Source organism: Pseudophryne corroboree, chromosome 3, assembly GCF_028390025.1.
Source record: "Pseudophryne corroboree isolate aPseCor3 chromosome 3, aPseCor3.hap2, whole genome shotgun sequence".
Lineage (NCBI taxonomy): Eukaryota > Metazoa > Chordata > Amphibia > Anura > Myobatrachidae > Pseudophryne > Pseudophryne corroboree.
Genome location: NC_086446.1, coordinates 417,668,970 through 417,688,594, shown reverse-complemented (window position 1 = coordinate 417,688,594; position 19,625 = coordinate 417,668,970). Strand labels below are relative to the sequence as shown.

The following is a 19,625-nucleotide window of genomic DNA, read 5'->3' as shown; positions in this document are numbered from 1 at the left end:
TGCAGTTGTGTAGGAACTCAGGGAGCCAATGTTCCTTGCATCTGCATCGCGGCTGAAACAAGATTATGCAGTTGCTGAGCATGTTGTGATGGCTTTGGTGGGCATCTCTTTTCACTTGTAGGTAGCTGCTACACTTGCAATTTCTCACAGTTCCGTCACTGAAATGGACCACATCTGAAACAGGCCAAAATCCCTTTCTGCGACTTTCTAATCTCAGTGCTTCATCCCCACTCGCCGCACACTTCATAATGGTTGTAATCAAGCAGAAGTCTACTCTCCGACTTTGCCATGCTTACTGATTAGCTCTGCGCTGCCTGTGAGAGTGAAACAGGAGTGCTGGAGATGAAGCATATCAGTATGGAGCTTTACTGAGTGGGAGAGACAGAGACCGCCACCGTTATAGGCGCTGATGGGTCCCCCTTTTCAAAGCAGGCCTTGGGTCAGGTCCAATTGCTTAACAGGCAATTACAGAAACTTGGTAGATAACTATAAGACCTGAGTCTGGGGTTCTCTATGCCTCTGGCCCCATAGCAGTGGCACCCCAACACCCACTAGCTACGCCCATACTAGTAAGCTATTGGTCTTGGTAGCCACTTCCCCCACCTATTATATGAGTTAGCTGGGGCCAAGCATGCTTTAGTTATCATTCTTGTGCTCCAGATAATCCTGGAGATTTTGAAATGGACATGAATAAAATAATTTTTAGTAAACACTTCATTGGACACACATACGTTCTAACAAGTATTTGCTTCTCTATGTTTTGCATCCACATCAGTAATGCTAGGTACAATATAATATAGTAGCTTGCTCTTCGCTCACCTCTTTTTTTTTTTTTTAGACATCACTAGCTGCAGTGGTCAATGCGTAGGCCTGTGCTTGTATGCATGGCAGGCCATCACCAAACACCCTAGTTCAGAGGTTCTCAAACGCGGTCCTCAAGTCACCGCAACAGTCCAGGTTTTAATTATATCCATGGCTCAGCACATCAAATTGATTGAGGTACTAATTATGCCACCTGTGGCCAAGCATGGATATACTTAAAACCTGGAGAACCACGTTTGAGAACCTCTGCCTTAGTTGTTTAAACATTTCTAATTATTCAATCTCACTCTCCAGAGGAGAATGTGTGCTCCCACTGCTCTAGTCCCTCATCTTCGGTATATAGAATTACAGTAACAATCTAATGCTTCTAAACAGGGTATGGAACCATTGGGAGCAATAATATCACTTATTAAACTGGAATTTAATATAAAGCATAAAGAAAAATTGCTAAAAGGTTCACAGAAGAGACATGCAGAAGCATATGAAAAAGATAATGGAATAAAAAGTAGAATAATCACATTAAACAGGGTCACTAAACAGACTTGCCGGTGGCTGACATATGTGGAAGAATCAGACTTCCCAGGTAGACTGGGCCACACTAAACGACCATCTTTCAGTACATTTCAATCCTTTTTAAAGTTTCCTTAATCCACGGCCCCCTTTCAGGTGAGCCTCTAGGAAGGCAACACCCTCCTTATACAGGAATCTTGCCTCTATGCTTGTACTCTTAGCTGGAATATGTTTTTATTGTTTATGTGTTTGTTAGGCTAGTGGCTATGGCAACAGACAGAGTATGATGACATCATTTATGGACGCCATCCCTCTGCTTCCGGACGCCGCCTCCTTCACAGAGGGAGACTTACCTTATACCCTATAAGGTAAGTGTTGTTTGTAAATGTGGTTTATGCCTGACGACGAAGAAAGTAAATCTTCGAAACGTTCCAGTTTACCTGCCGCCTATTTGTGATTTGTGACTGAGTGCCACGGAACGAAGTATGATATGCTGGTGTTCGTTGTGATACCTACCGCTGGCACCAGGACCTTTTTATGTGAGTTTACTGGTGTGCTTTCCTGAACGTATATATTTGGGTGTACTCACTTGGCAGTAAGTAAATTACACCAGAACTAGCACCCGTCACTTTTTGCTTGATACCAAGTTGCCTGGCTACTAATTTTGATTGGACTGTGCTATGACCTAAAGATGGCCGAAGGTACAAGTGGGGCAGGCAATTCCATGTTTGAATCTGTGAATCTCTCTAAAATTACTCAGGGCACGTCTTTGTCCTTCTCTGAATCAGAAGCTGAGAGCATATTATTCAAGGACTCGGTGGGTGATGATGCTGAATTTAAATCCCATTTATAACAAGGCTAGATTAAATTAAAACAACGTGATATGGCTTTTTACTACCATGGTCTTACCCTAAGTGATTACTATAAAGCAAAACGCATTCCATGTGGATTCAGGGTCAAAAATTGCCCAACTATTGGGCGTCATAACAGTACTTTCTGCAAACGGTGGACAGCCGTCCTTAACAAGTGTAGTTATAATTTAATGTTATTGATGATAGAAGAGGCGGGTAAAGAATTGGCTATCACCTGTGATAAAATCATGACATTTGAGTCTACACATAAATCTACATTTACTGATGATACCACCATTGATTGGACTGAGAAATTGAATAAATAGATGACTATCTATAAACGTGAATTGGTGCAATTTAAGAAACATAAACTCAATAAAGTAATTGCTGATTACGAACAAAACGGTGTATAGCTGGATTGACAGTAACCAATAACCATGGCGATAGAGCTTGTCCACAGCGTAATTTCAACCGGGGTAATAGTTTTTACTCAACACCAGATGTCATGACAACAAGTGATTCTGATCTAAATGATGAAAACTCCAGCCACGACAGTGCTCCTTTAGGTGTATGTACATGGCGCCAGTTAAGAGACCCCCAAGGCGCCTGAAACGTTGAGGTGGCAAGAGGTCATGGTCGTGGAAAGACCGTCAGGCTGCCACTTCCTAGAAGATAGTTATTCAATTTTCTACTGCAGGGTACACTGGGCTCCACAAGTCTGGACAATGGGGTGTAGAGTAGGGTCTTGATCCGAGGCACCAACAGGCTCAAAGCTTTGACTGTTCCCAGAATGCACAGCGCCGCCGCCTCTATAACCCAGCCTCCCAGCACAGGAGCTCAGTTTGTCAGTTGGTGCTGCAGTAAGCAGGCACTTAACAGAGGGGCTGCTCCAGGCAGCCCTAAGAAAAGCTTTTTATGAGGTAAAAAGTGAAGACTTCAAGGGCAGCAGCAGGGGTAAATGTCTTCTGACATTCTCTGCTGCAGCTCCAGCTCTCCTCAGCGGCGCTGTACACTCCCGAGCCCTGGTTGCCAGGTACATATAGCGGAGGCTCCGGTTTACTTCACGTTAGGCACACACGGCTGGGGCTCTCCAGGATCGCGTGGCCGCGCTTCGGGAGGTAGCAAGTGGGTTCTGCTTGCGGGACCCGGTCTTTATCACGATCCGGCGTGGTCAGTGGGAGGCGGGCCACGCGCGCTGGCGGTGGACACTGTAGATACAGGCGATCCCACTAGATCACCAGGGCATAGGCGCAGGTCAGGTTTTCTCTTAAAACCGATTTTAATATCGCCCACAGTACCCGGTGGTTTTGCCAGCAAGGGGGATAAGGCTTAGACCTGAAGCCCCTCCCCCAGCCCCAGGGCGCCATTTACAGCAAGTGTTCCCGCCCTGGAGCTGCATCTCTGTCTTTCCTCACTCCCTGTCAGTGTCTGTGGCGTCATTACTCCTCAGCTCACTGTTCCTGGGACTGCTTGGGCAAATCCTACTATGTAAAGCCGCCTGGTTGTCAGTGCTGTGACTTTTCATGACACTTAAGTATTTTACCTGCCTTTTTAGTCAGTGTTAGTAAGAAAGAGTGCATTTAGTCAGGGGTTTATAGTACAATTACCCTGTGATATACATCCAGTTTCTTACTATGTAGTGTTATATCTATTGTTATATAGCTGTGTAAGCTAGTCCAGTGCAGTATTATTGTCTGTAATAACCTCTGCATTGTACAAACTGTGACTATTTGTGTGTGCATTGATAGCTGAGTGGTGTCCATCTCGTGTCTTTCACTCAACCTGCTATCCCTATATTCTATAACCTGAGGGGGCTTGGTGCGTCAGGTGTAATTTAATATAGGATTTTCACAAAGATATACTGTATTACGTATTTTTCTCTGTGATTTAGTCACCATATCTCTCCTTTATCTCTGCTGGTGCTGACTACACTGCGCAGGGGTTTGGGTTTAGGGATATAGTGCTGCTAATAATTGTACTGTGTTACCTGATACTGCAAGTTATATCATGTCTGCTTCTGAGGGTAATGGTTCTGGGGCGGAACACACTGCTGGTGTTGCTGATGCCACAGGCACATATGGGGAGAATATAGCAGCTGTGGGCTCTGGTTCTGGGGGTTCCTTGCCCCCCAGTGGGACTGTGGCAACGGAGGCACATACTGACCCTCCGTGGGCCGCTTTTTCCACGCTTCTGCATACGCTAGTTCATAAACTAACACCCCCTATGGGACCCCCAATGCCGTTACAACCGTATGTGGTCCCTGCAGCTAACCCGCCATGGGCGGACGATTTATCTGCTCAATTAAAGAAGTTGAACCAGTCCCTAACTACTAAAAAGTCTGACCAACGCTCGCCTAAGTCCAAGAGGTCCTCTAAGCGAGCGCTTGTCTCCTCACAATCCACTGCTGTCACTGACACCTCGTCTGATGAAGACAGCACATACACTGACCCCACAGGTTCTGACTCAGATACGGCTGATGGGGAGGGTAGTTCACATGTGGATGTTCCTGATCTTTTGGAGGCTATTAAGTTAATTCTGCAGATTACGGATGATCTCAAGCCATCCGTTCCTCCTAAGAAACCAGATAGGTTCAAGCGTCAGAAGGTGATTAAACAAGTTTTACCTCACTCTGACCACCTAGTGGATATACGTCAGGAACCCTGGCAAAGCCCGGGTACGAAGTTTGTGCCTCAAAAGAAGATGTTGGCTCGCTATCCCCTCGCGCCAGAGCTGTCTAAGAATTGGGAAACACCTCCTCCAGTAGACTCACATGTGGCTAGGATGGTGGTTCCCTCAGCTCTACCTGTCACTACCGTCACGTCTCTAAAAGAGCCTACGGATAAACGTGTCGAGGGTTGTCTAAAAGCGATTTACACCCTCATGGGTGCTGCACAAAGGCCCACTATTGCAGCTACATGGGCGGCAGAGGCTATTGAAGCATGGGCCTTGGAGTTAGAGGCTGAAATCTCCTCTGACCATGCTAGACAATGCTTGTCATATATTGTCACAGCTTCTCGCTATATTAAAGAGGCGGCTTCTGATGCCGGTATCCTAGCAGCCAAGGCCTCCACTACGTCAGTCCTGGCTCGCAGGATATTGTGGCTGAGATCCTGGTCTGTGGATCTGGACTCTAGAAAAACCCTGGAGGTACTCCCTTTCAAGGGAGATATTCTGTTTGGGGAGGACTAAAATAAGATAGTGGCTGACTTGGCTACTGCCAAAACTGTCTGTCTGCCTAATACAGCTCCTTCTGTGTCGAATTCCAAAGGTTCGCCCCTTTCGTCCTTCAGGTAAAGCAAAAGGTCAGGCGTACCATAAGCAGGCCCGTACTTCCAAACCTGGTAAGCCGAAGCCCAAAAGAGCCTGGGCTGCCCGTCAGCCAGCAGCCAAGACCGATAAGCTTGCTGCATGACGGGGCGGGCCTCCCCCTAAGGGATCCCAGGGTGGGGGGCCGGCTTCTAGGGTATACCCAGGAATGGTTGAAGACCACTTCAGATGCCTGGGTATGGGAAGTCGTCACTCGAGGTTACGCCATAGCCTTCAAAAACCGACCCCCTCATCGATTTTGCCAGACAGACATCCCGTCGGACCAGACAAAGGCAAACACTCTGCATTCGGTGGTACAGACCCTCCTGGATACAAGAGTCGTAGCACAGGTGCCTCTTGCTCAGAGGGGCCGGGGGTACTATTCTCCGCTGTTTCTAGTCCCGAAACCGAATGGGTCCTCCCGGCCCATTCTCAACCTCAAGGCACTGAACAAATGTGTGAAGGTTTCCAAGTTCCGTATGGAAACCCTTCGCTCTATAGTTCTGGCCTTGGAACCTGGGGACTACATGGTCTCCCTGGACATACAGGATGCTTACCTGCATATTCCTATAGCAGTGTCACATCAACAATACCTGAGGTTCGCTATTGGCAACCTCCATTACCAGTTTTGGGTGTTACCTTTTGGTTTAACAACGGCTCTGCGAGTCTTCACCAAAGTTATGGCGGTGATGACGGTGGTACTCCGCCGTCAAGGGGTCAGGATACTGCTGTATCTGGATTTGGGTGCCTTGTCTTGTAGTTCCCCATATCTGATTTTTCACCATGACCGGGCGGTTCTTAGGACTTGTCCCGGATATTTACCTAAGGTGGTTTCTTCGTTCCACCTTAATCAGGAGATTGTGGTTCCAGCTTTTGTTTCTCCTGATTTGTCTCCCAAAGAGCGGTCTTTGGATGTGGTGCGGGCTCTCCGTATCTATGTGAAGAGAACTGCTTCTATTTGAAAGTCTGATTCTCTCTTTGTTTTGTTTGGATTTCACAAACGTGGCTGGCCTGCTCACAAGCAGACCCTGGCCAGGTGGATTAGAATGGTGATTGCGCATGCTTATGTGAAGGCTGGTCTGTCAGCTCCTGTTCACATTACGGCCCATTCTACTCAGTCTGTTGGACCTTCTTGGGCGGCCCAACGTGGTGCGACCCTTGACCAATTGTGCAAGGCGGCTACGTGGTCCTCCGGGAACACGTTCATAAGGTTCTATGCCTTCGATACTGCCGCTTCCCAGGATGCTTCCTTTGGACGCCGGGTTCTTGTGCCCGCTACTGTGCGTCCCCTCCCATAAGGAACTGCTTTAGGACATCCCCATTGTCCAGACTTGTGGAGCCCAGTGTACCCTACAGCAGAAAACGAGTTTTATGGTAAGAACTTACCCTTGTTAAAACTCTTTCTGCGAGGTACATTGGGCTCCACAAGGCACCCACCCTGACGCACATAGCTTCTTTGGGTTGATATGGCATTAGCCGCTGACACTTCTCTTGTCGTGAGAGTGTGGTGTATGTGGCTACTAACCGTTGTCGTCTCTTTTCCTGCTACTGCATTGGGCTGGTTAACTAAACTGAGCTCCTGTGCTGGGAGGCGGGGTTATAGAGGAGGCGGCGCTGTGCATTCTGGGAACAGTCAAAGCTTTGAGCCTGTTGGTGCCTCGGATCAAGATCCTACTCTACACCCCATTGTCCAGACTTGTGGAGCCCAGTGTACCTCGCAGAAAGAGTTTTAACAAGGGTAAGTTCTTACCATAAAACTCGTTATCTGCCCACACCCTGACGGAAACAGAGTTTGACAGCTTTAAGTGGGAGATTGAGAAATATCGTTTAAACCGGCAGCTATGTATACATGAACATTTTAATGGACAGAATAAAACACCGGTAGTAAGACAGGATGAAACCAGTATTCCACCACAATTGCGCAGGTAACAGCCTAAATCTATGTTTGAACCATATACAGCCACCTCGGTGCAACTTTTAGGTCTAAAAACAATATTGTGAGGTGTTCAGAATAGACTGGAAATGAGTGGAAATGAATGTTATTGAGGTTAATAATACCGTAGGAGCAAAATTACCCCCAAATTCTGTGATTTTAGCTGTTTTTATGTTTTTTCCCCCCAAAAATCATCCAGATCCAAAACCAAAACACGAAAGGATGGGTTTGACAAAACCAAGCCAAAACCAAAACACGAAAATGGAATTAGAACCAAAACCAAAACACAAAACACGAAAAGTGCCAGCCGCACATCTCTAATAACCAAAGGTGATATCATGAATTGCTATACTAGAAGGCAGAATATTCACTATATGGTTGTAAGGACGCATATAATTAAAATGCAGTTAGAACGTGAGGATACTAGTTTCTTGGGACGTAAAAATGGGTGTTATCGCTGCTTGGATTGTACCATGTTTCGATCTTTAGTGGTAGGTACTAGTTTTTGTTATCCCTACAGTGGGGAAAAACATTATATATAAACATTGAGTGACCTGTACTTTATTATTTATCTAATTATGTGCCCATGTGGCTTGAGTTATGTTGGGAAAACCGAGTGTATCTTGCGCAAATGAATGGCAATGCATCGTTATGCCATTCTTGATGCCCTGACTTCTAAACAGAGTGACCAACCTGTGGCTCGCCACTACATGCAGGTGGGTCACTGCTTGGCCACTCTACGTTATATGATTATCGATCATATTCCACCTAAGATCAGAAGGGATGACCATGCATTGACTCTACTAAGGTGTGAGGCACGTTGGATTCACTGCTTGCAGACGCTATCCCCTAGGGGGCTAAATGAACAGTCTGGTATCTATGCTTGCATTTGATTTTGATATTATACTATGTTTTTGATACACTATCATCGATGTCAAAAACCATCGGCTGTCAGTAGTTATCCATTGATGTTTGGCAACTATCAATGGTTGATGGCCATCCCTACTGCATTCCTCCAGTCCAATACTGCAAGGATGGACAATGCATTAGTAGATGAGACACACAGACTGGTGTCTATGTTGCAAAAAAATGTAAAACTGCCGGCAATTATATAGAGCGCTTGAAAAATCAAATACAGGTTGAGTATCCCATATCCAAATATTCCGAAATACGGAATTTTTTGAGTGAGAGTGAGATAGTGAGACCTTTGTTTTCTGATGGCTCACTGTACACAAACTTTGTTTATTACACAAAGTTATTAAAAATATTGTATTAAATGACCTCCAGGCTGTGTGTATAAGGTGTATATGAAACATAAATGAATTGTGTGAATGTACACACACTTTGTTTAATGCACAAAGTTATTAAAAATATTGGCTAAAATTATCTTCAGGCTGTGTGTATAAGGTGTATATCAAACATAAATGCATTCTCTGCTTAGACTTGGGTCCTATCACCATGATATGTCATTATAGTATGCAATTATTCCAAAATACGGAAAAATCCGATATCCAAAATACTTCTAGTCCCAAGCATTTTGGATAAGGGATACTCAACCTGGGTACATATGTATATAAAGAAGCATTACCTGTAAGGGAAAAAAAGGTTAAACAAGCCAAATTTGAATATTTAAGCTCTTTTATGAAAATTTGTATCAGTGGACTCCTGTTTTAGGTGGTACATGGTATTGATGCAGATATGGCGGGTGTGCTGCTAAAACTAATCTGTCCCTAATTCTGCCTACCTGCTTCCATGCACTTGTCCGACTGGATTCTTCCATCCTCCGTTCCCCGTCCAGCGTTAGCTCGTGATTGGCGCTGAGGTCACTGTCCAGTTGCCACTGATTCGATAGCATGCTCCAACACGTTTCTGGCCAGTAGCCATTTGTCATCCAGTACACAAAGCGTTCCATATACATGCAAAAATGATTAAACATTATACATTCATACTTTATGTTATAGTCCTTACTGTCGATGTCATAATCTCCATGCTATGATTCTGCTTTCTTCTCTGGCTGCACTTAAGAGACTATTATTATATTATTATTATTTAAAGACAGGGAATCTCCTTTGGCGACGGAAGTCATGTTTATTCTACATGATCAAAACGGGTCATACAATGGGGCAGATGTGTTAACCTGGAGAAGGCATAAGGAAGTGCTAAACCAGTGATATGTGCAAGGTGATAAAGGCAGCAGCCAATCAGATCCTAACTGTTCATTTACATGTTGGAACTGATTGGCTGGTGCCTTTATCACCTTGCACATATCACTGGTTTATCACTTCCTTATGCCTTCTCCAGGTTAATACATCTGCCCCTAGGTTCTTAAACACAATTTATGGCTGGTGCAGACTGTGTCTGTATCTGTGGTGAAGTGAATCTTGTCTATTTTCACAACATGCATGCTGCAGAACAGATATATGCAAGTTTTGCAGTTTTTGGTTGCAGTTACACCTACAAGTGAAGTGGTGGAACTAGGATATAACAGGACATTCTTACATTCAGTGAGAGTGTGATGCAATTGCTGATTAAATACACCTGGACATAAGCATGAGGATGGTTGTTTCCAGGCGTATCTTTTGCACCTACTGTAGTATAGGATAGATGCAAGTTTGCACTAATGATGATGACTATTGGCATAGCAAGGATACACACAGGCGGGCGCACAGCAAGGTGAATACAAGCCTGCATCAGTCCATTCATTTACAGTAAACTAAGCTTAAGGGGGACATTTACTAAGCAGTGATAAGAGCGGAGAAGTGAGCCATTGGAGAAGTTGCCCCATCAACCAATCAGCAGCTCTGTATGATTTTATAGTATGCAAATGATAGATGTTACTTCAGTGCTGATTGGTTGCCATGGGCAACTTCTCCGCTCTTATAACTGCTTAGTAAATGTTCCCCTAAGTCATAAATCATAACTTTTGAAGTTGCATGAGAAAGGGGTGTGCCCACACACTGTGAGGGTGTGGCCACATAATGCTGAACCTCAACAGAATGGGCTAGATGCGTCATCGCTTGTAGAGTGATAAAATGGAGAGAGTAGAAGTACCAGCCAACCAGCTCCTGTCATTTTTCAAACACACTCTACGGTATGGCAGCCCTATACAAATGGTTTTGATTGCTTGTAAGTGGTGTTAGGGAAAGATGAATAATAGAAACGTAGAAACATAGGGGTCTATTTACTAAGCCTTGGATGCAGATAAAGTGGGCGAAGATAAAGTACCTGCCAATCAGCTTACAGGCTGTGTTTGAAAAATTCCAGGAGCTGGTTGGATGGCATCTCCATCCACATTATCTCCATCCAAGGCTTAGTAAATAGACCCCATAGAAACATAGAATTTGACAGCAGATAAGAACCACTTGGTCCATCTAGTCTGCCCCTTGTTTAACATATTTTTACCTCAAACCTTAATTTGATCCTTATTTGATCCATAATGATGTATATACCAATGTGTTCATTATATTGCTTACACTTTTATATCTTCTTTATAACACACATCTATAGACGTTTTCTGGGCCTAATTCAGACCTGATCGTAGCAGCAAATTTGTTAGCAAAACCATGGTGGTCATTCCGAGTTGATCGCACGTAGCAACTTTTTGCTGCTCGTGTGATCAACTAGATGCCGCCTATGGGGGAGTGTATTTTAGCATAGCAGGGCTGCCATCACTTGTGCAGCCATGCTATGCTAAAAAAGTTTCCTACAAAACAAGATCAGGGTCAGACCTACTTACCCTGTGCGACAGATCCAGCGACGAAGGTCCCGGGATTGACGTCAGACATCCGGCCTCCAAACGTCTGGACACGCCTGCATTCGGATCTCAACGCCCGGAAAAAGTGTGTTCAAACTGAAATCTAAATTGCAGTGTAAAAATAAAGCAGCCAGTATTTACCCTGCACAGAGAAAATATAACCCACCCAAATCTAACTCTCTCTGCACATGTTATATCTGCCCCCCCTGCAGTGCACATGGTTTTGCCCAACTGCTAACAAATTTGCTGCTACGATCAGGCCTGAATTAGGCTACCAATTTTATTGCACAATGGTTACCAATGTGCAATAAAATACATTTTCAGATTTTGCAGAGGCCAGTTTACTTTTATATATAGCAAATGATGCTACATAATTTCAGCTAAAACCCATAACTGACTTCACAGTTGTCTCTGTAAAGATGCTATTCAGTTCATTCTCCATTTACCATAAGTTCCACTGCATTACCGGTAAAGATAAGAGCAGCTGAGGTCGTTAATGCATCTTAATTAGTATGTTTGCCACAGTGGGAGTGTTGTACTAGTATGCACGAAGAGAGCTTCACATGCCACTTCTGATGTTGAGGTCACCTTATGTTGAAGTAGCTTATTTACTGAAAGTTTCTTCTCTTCTTCTTATTCTTTCTGTAGTAATGGAGCCACTGTCTTATAATGCATTTAAATGATTTGCCAGTACATTTAATTTTTGCAATTCAATTTAAAAAGCATGTTTAATCAAAAGAGGCATAATGCATACAGTAAAATACTGTTAGACATACAGGGGGGAATTCAAAAGTTTGAAAAGTTGGTTGGGTGTCTGTTTATTCCTGTCTATTAGATAGGAAAAAACAGACACCCAACTGACTTTTCAAACAATTGAATATCCCCCATAGACATAGAGTAATTATTTCATGCAGAGATGCATTTAACAACACAGTTTTCGGGCATCAGTATGACTGAAGCCTCACATCGTTACTCCACTAACTCTTCGACTGTGGCTTCCTACTTGACTCTATTTACCTAAAGGGCCCTACTCACTGGCCGACCCGCCGCCGAGCTGCCCGACGGCGGATACGGCCGACAAGCGACCCGGCGGCGGGGGGGCAGTGACGGGGGGAGTGAAGTGTCTTCACTCCCCCCGTCACGCGGCTGCATTGAAGTGCAGGCAAATATGGACGAGATCGTCCATATTGGCCTGCATGCACAGCCGACGGGGGACCAGCGATGAACGAGCGCGGGGCCGCGCATCGTTCATCGCTGGAGTCTCCACACTGAAAGATATGAACGAGTTCTCGTTCATTTATGAACGAGATCGTTCATATCTTTCAACAAATCGGCCAGTGTATAGGGCCTATAACAGCATGACACTTCCTCATCTACCAAAGATACAAAATATTAGGTACTGAGGGCCTTATTCAGACCAGGAAGCAGCCGTGTGTTTCTCCGCAGCGGCTGCATCCAGAGGGTCTGTGCAGGAGCACCAGCCGAAGTACGCATGTGCAGGCTGTCATGATGTGATCGCATCCCAAAAAATGCGTTTGCATCATAATTGATAGCCCTGGGCGTCGAGCGCGGTGCCACAGCATTTCTTGGGCATAGTCCGGACAACGCAGGCTGTCCAGACCATTTTCGGAGCGGCTGCGTGAAGTCACACGCAGCCGCTCCGAGAAAAAAGATCGGCTGCGCAGGCAAGGGTCTTCCTCTAATCGATGCATTTGTAATTAAATTGCGAATGCATCATGGGGTGGTGCAACACACATGCTGGACGGCCTTGTCCCGTGCTGGATGGCCCTCAGCATGTGAGTAGATGAACGCAAATCTTGCTGCGGAAGCAAGATCCGCTTCCATCCCTTAATAGAACCCTGAGACCATAGTCAAAAGCACCTTTTTTCACTTAATATTCCATTGATACTCTTACATAGTCTGAGTATAGAACCCAATTCAGCTGTGTAGAGAGGGAGGGTGACAATGGGTAACAAAGGGCCCAGGTCTTTGTAGTGAAGATTATCGATGCTGGCAGGGGCTTAGCCAGAACTTTGTGGGCCCCATAGCAACATTTTAAAGGGGCCCCCATCCCAATGCTTCTAGAGAGACACTTCTCTGCAGCAGTTGTTAAGTGTATGCCCTATAATAGTGCCCTAGTTTATTTTCTGAACCATAGTAGAGCCTTATTTAATGTTATGCTTCATAGTAATGCCCTAGTTACTTTTATGAATTGCAGTAGTGCTTAAGTTCACCCTATGTCACATTTCAGGGGTTACGGTCATTAGGTCGACAGCACTTAGGTCGACCACTATTGGTCAACATGCATTAGGTCGACATGGTGAATAGGTTGACGTGTGCTAGGTCAACATGGAAAAAGGTCGACATGAGTTTTCATTTCCCCCCCCATTTTTTTAACTTATTCATACTTTACGATCCACGTGGACTACAATTGGGAATGGTAACCTGTGCCGAGTGCAGCGATAGTGGAGCGAGGCACCTGTCCAAAACATGGTGAGCGAAGCGAGCCATGCAAGGGGACACGGTGCACTAATTGGGGTTCCCCGTCACATTACGAAGAAAATGACACCAAAAACTGTAAAAAAAAACCTCATGTTGACCTTTTCCCATGTCGACCTAGTACATGTCGACCTATTGACCATGTCGACCTAGCGACCATGTCGACCTACTGCATGTCAACCAATAGGGGTCGACCTAATGACTGTTGACCTAAGTGTGGTCGACCTAATGACCCATACCCCATTTCAGAGCTGCCAGTACACATTATGCCGCACAGTACCCCCCGATTCACATTATGATATATAGTGCTCCCCATTCATATTGTGCCTCATTACAGTGCCCCGGTTCATATTGTATAACATTAAAATGCCCTCCAGTTCATTTTATACCACACTACAATGAGCAGGTCTGGAGGCAAGTCCTCTAGCTCATCTTCTCTAGTCTCCTCATGCCTCCTTCCAGAGCCAGCCCTAGCCAATTTGATGCCCTAGGCAAAATTTTGTCTGGTGCCCCCTAGCTCCGCCGCTAGTTCTGCATCTGTACCTGCAACGCTCAGGTAGTGGGGCCCACCGGGGGGTTACCCTGTGGGCCAGTTCAACTCTGCACAATGCCACACAGTAATGACCATAATACATATAATTCCACACAGTAAAGGAACCTTACACATATGCCCCACATTAGTAATGCCCATAATACACATAATGCCACACAGTAATGCACCTTACACATATGCCCCACATTAGTAATGCCCATAATACACATATACTGCCACAGATACTGCCACACTTGCTGGTTATACAAAAAGATCAGTATCAAACATGTAGAAACTGTCCATTCTCTTCACTATTCAGTGTGTTTGCTGGTGTCTGTTACTCCCGTTAACTGCATGCACTTTACTTTATACTGTGGGAGCTAAATGCTCTGCCCTCCAGTCTGATGTGTCCAAAAGTCACGCTGCACTGATGTTTCATATAGAAATAGCACAACGCAACTTACTGACCACGTTACAGTGCTAGATGGCAGGGGAATTTTACGGTATGGACTGACTAGGAAATAAAGTGTGGGGAGAACACTGCCCATGTTATGTCCCTGCAGACACCTGGGGTTTGCACAGGGATAAGGGACACACAACAGGATGGCAGAGTCCCCCTCCCCCATGTGCACAAGCAGTATAGGTGATGTCAGGTTTCTGTGAAGCAGTCTTCCAAAATACACATGTGTTATCATAAGAAGCCATCCAGTAATAACCTTATATAGTCAGTAAAATGTCACAGGTCCAGGAATTGCATTTACTGGGCTTCTGCTGTCTGTCTGAGGTCTCACAAGTCAGGAGCATTCAAGCATGTCAGAGGAAGTTTAAGGCACAGTGTGCATTTTTTTTTGACAAATGTAAACAGCAGTGTATACAAGTACTGATTGAATACATTTGGAAAGTAACAGTTAGTTTGCGGACTGTCCCTCTCAGCATGAGATGCTGCAGGGGCATGCTTGGATGCCCCTAGACATGCTTGAATGCCATAGGCAAATGCCTAGCCTGCCTATAGCTAAGGCCGGCTCTGCCTCCTTCCTTAACATGCACATTACTGCTGAATGAACCATGATTCCACTGGTTTAGTACCGGGCTGGGCTGCATGGAGATTTGGAAAATTCGCTGGTGTGTACTGTTACCGTGCCATGCCACCGCCAACAGTGCACATATATTTAATTTTCAACAAGTTTATCTTTTTTTAATAAGAGCTGCCGGACTACTGTTGCTAAACAACTGTATGGGGATGGTGATATCAGTACTTGTATGCAGAGACTGTAGAAAAATCTCCTGGTGATACACTACTCCCTACCAGTTGAATTGTTAAATTATTATTATTATTATTATTATTATTATTATTATTATTATTGATAATAATGGGAAGTAGATTTAATAAAATTGATTGTTAATGTTAAAAACTCCTTTAAGTAATCTAAAAGCATTTTCCGCATTGTGGAGGGAAAATCCTGTAACTTTCCTGTGGGTTAATTTTGTTAGTACACAGTATATGAGACCTGCACAATACTGCTGTTGTGTTAATCAGAGCATACACTAATTAAGCTGAGATAAGGATTAAACACTGTTATGTACCACTGAACAGGTCCAGATGCAGATGCTTTCAACAAATGAACGCCTTCTCTCCCACTATCTCTAAGGAGGCAGATCCGAAAACCTTTTCTCGTTGTGCGTTTCCTTACTGTCTTATTGCTGTATATGCTTCATACATAGTATTCTTACTAGGTCTGTAAATTGTCCCTCTGTGTAATTCCTATAAACAGTCAAAGGATCTGTTGCTGAAATGATGCTCTGTTGGATTGGTGTAGGAGCTGTAGGATAACTATACCTTATATTATACAGATCATACCTCTAGCAGCTAGACTCAGTTTAGATTCTTGGTCATAGCTTGAGTAACAGAATGCTGCTATACTGTAGTTACTTAATATAACCCATTCACATCTGTAAATGTTCCATACATAATTATCGTGTCTTTGTGCCCAACTGTTTTACAGATGGCAGATTTCTGATTTGAGAGAGTCCCAGGGGCTGCCAGCATCCTGAATCAGCGCACCGTGACAATAACTTACGCTGCCAGAACTGCGCAGTCAGGAGGACATACAGACATCTGCTGGCGCGGACACGTGTCACCAGGACACCTGCTCTGAGCAGACACATATTTCCCATTTGCTTTTGAGCACAAACTGGACTAATGGAAACAATGTGTTATGACAGTTTGCGCCGTTTCTTACTTTTAAAATGACTGACATGTCTGCTTGTACTTGCCAAACCACATTACTTAGCAAAATATGACATACAAAGCATTGAGGGGCAGATTTATTAAGCCTGGTGAAGTGATAAAGTGGAAGGTGATAAAGGACCAGCCAATCAGCTCCTAACTAACATGTTACAGGCTGGGTTTGAAAAATGGCAGTTAGGAGCTGACTGGCTGGTGCTTTATCACCGTCCAATTTATCACTTCACCAGGCTTAATAAATCTGCCCCTCAGTTCTCCAGCACTTGTGTGAAAACAGATTTCATGAAATGATACCCACTTTTCTAAACTGTTTTGTCCATGCGATGCAGATCACAGTGGCACAAAGAAATACATCACCGTTTACACCTCTGGCCCATGGCATCAGAGTTTCTATTGTTTGCAGCTCCCATTTTTTTTATTCCACACGCACAAGCATATGCAGACAGACAGACACACACAGGGCCGGTTCTGGCCCTTGTGGCGCCCCGGGCGGAAAATAGGGGCGTGGCTTCATACAGGGGCATGGTCAGTTATGCCCCCTGTAGAGTTGTGCCCCCATTTGTGCCCCCTGTAGAGTAGCGCCGCTTACTAAAAAAATAAAAAAAAATACTGTCCCCGTTCCTGATTCCCGACCGCTGCAGACCTCCGCCGGCGCCGCTCCTCTCCTCGGATCTATGGGAGAGACGTCATGACGTCTCTCCCATAGTACAGCATAGATAGACACTAGAGGTCAAAGGTCCTCGCCACGAAGGGAAACTAGACGGGTAGCGTCTAGTTCCCTTCACAGCGGGGGACACACAGCGGGTGGCACTGCCAAACAGTAGCAGATCTTGCCATGGTGCGGCGCCCTACGGATTGCGCCGGCGATCTCAGGAAGGCGGCGCCTCGGGCAAAAGTCCTGCTTGCCCGTGGCAAGATCCTACTGGACACACACACATTGACATTAGAAACTGCCATAACATACCGTATATATGTTATACGAGCAACCTAAAAGGATTTCTAAAGTGCAGCCAATGTATGTACTGTCCATTACAATTCCCAGCAACTGATGCACTGCCAATTTTAAGGCCACTGACATACTGTCCTGCATTTAAGAGATGCTCAACAGACAAAGAGGAAGGGGGGTGCAAATCCCCAACCCCCAAATTCCCTTCCGCACACTGAGAATTACCTGTAACAATCCCTGAACCTATCTGGTAATAAAATTCAGAGAATTCGTCACAAATGTTTGCAAACACATGTTTAGCTGCTGGCCACTTCACGGCTTCTCTGATACAGCAGTCCTAACCTACATAATAGCAGTGCCCACATAGAGCCATGTAATTTGTCACAGTACGCCTCATGATAAAGGCTTTTACTAAAACACTTCCAAACAGAGAGCTAACTTACCCGGGAGCCACCCCCAGGATCTCCCATTGGCACTACAAGGAACAGCATGCCTTCCAAATGCTGCTCCCATTCAATGCCTCATGCACGCAAGCAGACAAACAATTGGGAAGCTGCTCAATCATACCTGGAGGTAATTATATATCAGGTGCTGGAAGGGGGAGGGGTCACAGACAAACAACAGACAAAGAGGAAGGGGGGTGCAAATCCCCAACCCCCAAATTCCCTTCCGCACACTGAGAATTACCTGTAACAATCCCTGAACCTATCTGGTAATAAAATTCAGAGAATTCGTCACAAATGTTTGCAAACACATGTTTAGCTGCTGGCCACTTCACGGCTTCTCTGATACAGCAGTCCTAACCTACATAATAGCAGTGCCCACATAGAGCCATGTAATTTGTCACAGTACGCCTCATGATAAAGGCTTTTACTAAAACACTTCCAAACAGAGAGCTAACTTACCCGGGAGCCACCCCCAGGATCTCCCGTTGGCACTACAAGGAACAGCATGCCTTCCAAATGCTGCTCCCATTCAATGCCTCATGCACGCAAGCAGACAAACAATTGGGAAGCTGCTCAATCATACCTGGAGGTAATTATATATCAGGTGCTGGAAGGGGGAGGGGTCACAGACAAACAACAGACAAAGAGGAAGGGGGGTGCAAATCCCCAACCCCCAAATTCCCTTCCGCACACTGAGAATTACCTGTAACAATCCCTGAACCTATCTGGTAATAAAATTCAGAGAATTCGTCACAAATGTTTGCAAACACATGTTTAGCTGCTGGCCACTTCACGGCTTCTCTGATACAGCAGTCCTAACCTACATAATAGCAGTGCCCACATAGAGCCATGTAATTTGTCACAGTACGCCTCATGATAAAGGCTTTTACTAAAACACTTCCAAACAGAGAGCTAACTTACCCGGGAGCCACCCCCAGGATCTCCCATTGGCACTACAAGGAACAGCATGCCTTCCAAATGCTGCTCCCATTCAATGCCTCATGCACGCAAGCAGACAAACAATTGGGAAGCTGCTCAATCATACCTGGAGGTAATTATATATCAGGTGCTGGAAGGGGGAGGGGTCACAGACAAACAACAGACAAAGAGGAAGGGGGGTGCAAATCCCCAACCCCCAAATTCCCTTCCGCACACTGAGAATTACCTGTAACAATCCCTGAACCTATCTGGTAATAAAATTCAGAGAATTCGTCACAAATGTTTGCAAACACATGTTTAGCTGCTGGCCACTTCACGGCTTCTCTGATACAGCAGTCCTAACCTACATAATAGCAGTGCCCACATAGAGCCATGTAATTTGTCACAGTACGCCTCATGATAAAGGCTTTTACTAAAACACTTCCAAACAGAGAGCTAACTTACCCGGGAGCCACCCCCAGGATCTCCCATTGGCACTACAAGGAACAGCATGCCTTCCAAATGCTGCTCCCATTCAATGCCTCATGCATGCAAGCAGACAAACAATTGGGAAGCTGCTCAATCATACCTGGAGGTAATTATATATCAGGTGCTGGAAGGGGGAGGGGTCACAGACAAACAACAGACAAGGAGGAAGGGGGGTGCAAATCCCCAACCCCCAAATTCCCTTCCGCACACTGAGAATTACCTGTAACAATCCCTGAACCTATCTGGTAATAAAATTCAGAGAATTCGTCACAAATGTTTGCAAACACATGTTTAGCTGCTGGCCACTTCACGGCTTCTCTGATACAGCAGTCCTAACCTACATAATAGCAGTGTCCACATAGAGCCATGTAATT

The 19,625-nt window shown here is 45.1% G+C and overlaps 1 long non-coding RNA gene across 2 annotated transcripts in view; it reads left to right on the top strand.

Moving 5' to 3' along the window:
• Nucleotides 1-16,546, top strand: part of LOC135055793 (uncharacterized) — a 118,900-nt gene extending 102,354 nt beyond the window's left edge. For both annotated transcript variants that reach the window (XR_010243813.1, XR_010243814.1), the window contains exons 2-4: nucleotides 1,589-1,700; nucleotides 7,622-7,752; nucleotides 16,211-16,546. This is a non-coding gene — a long non-coding RNA (uncharacterized LOC135055793). The remainder of the gene's footprint in view (nucleotides 1-1,588; nucleotides 1,701-7,621; nucleotides 7,753-16,210) is intronic.
• Nucleotides 16,547-19,625: the final 3,079 nt, after the last annotated feature.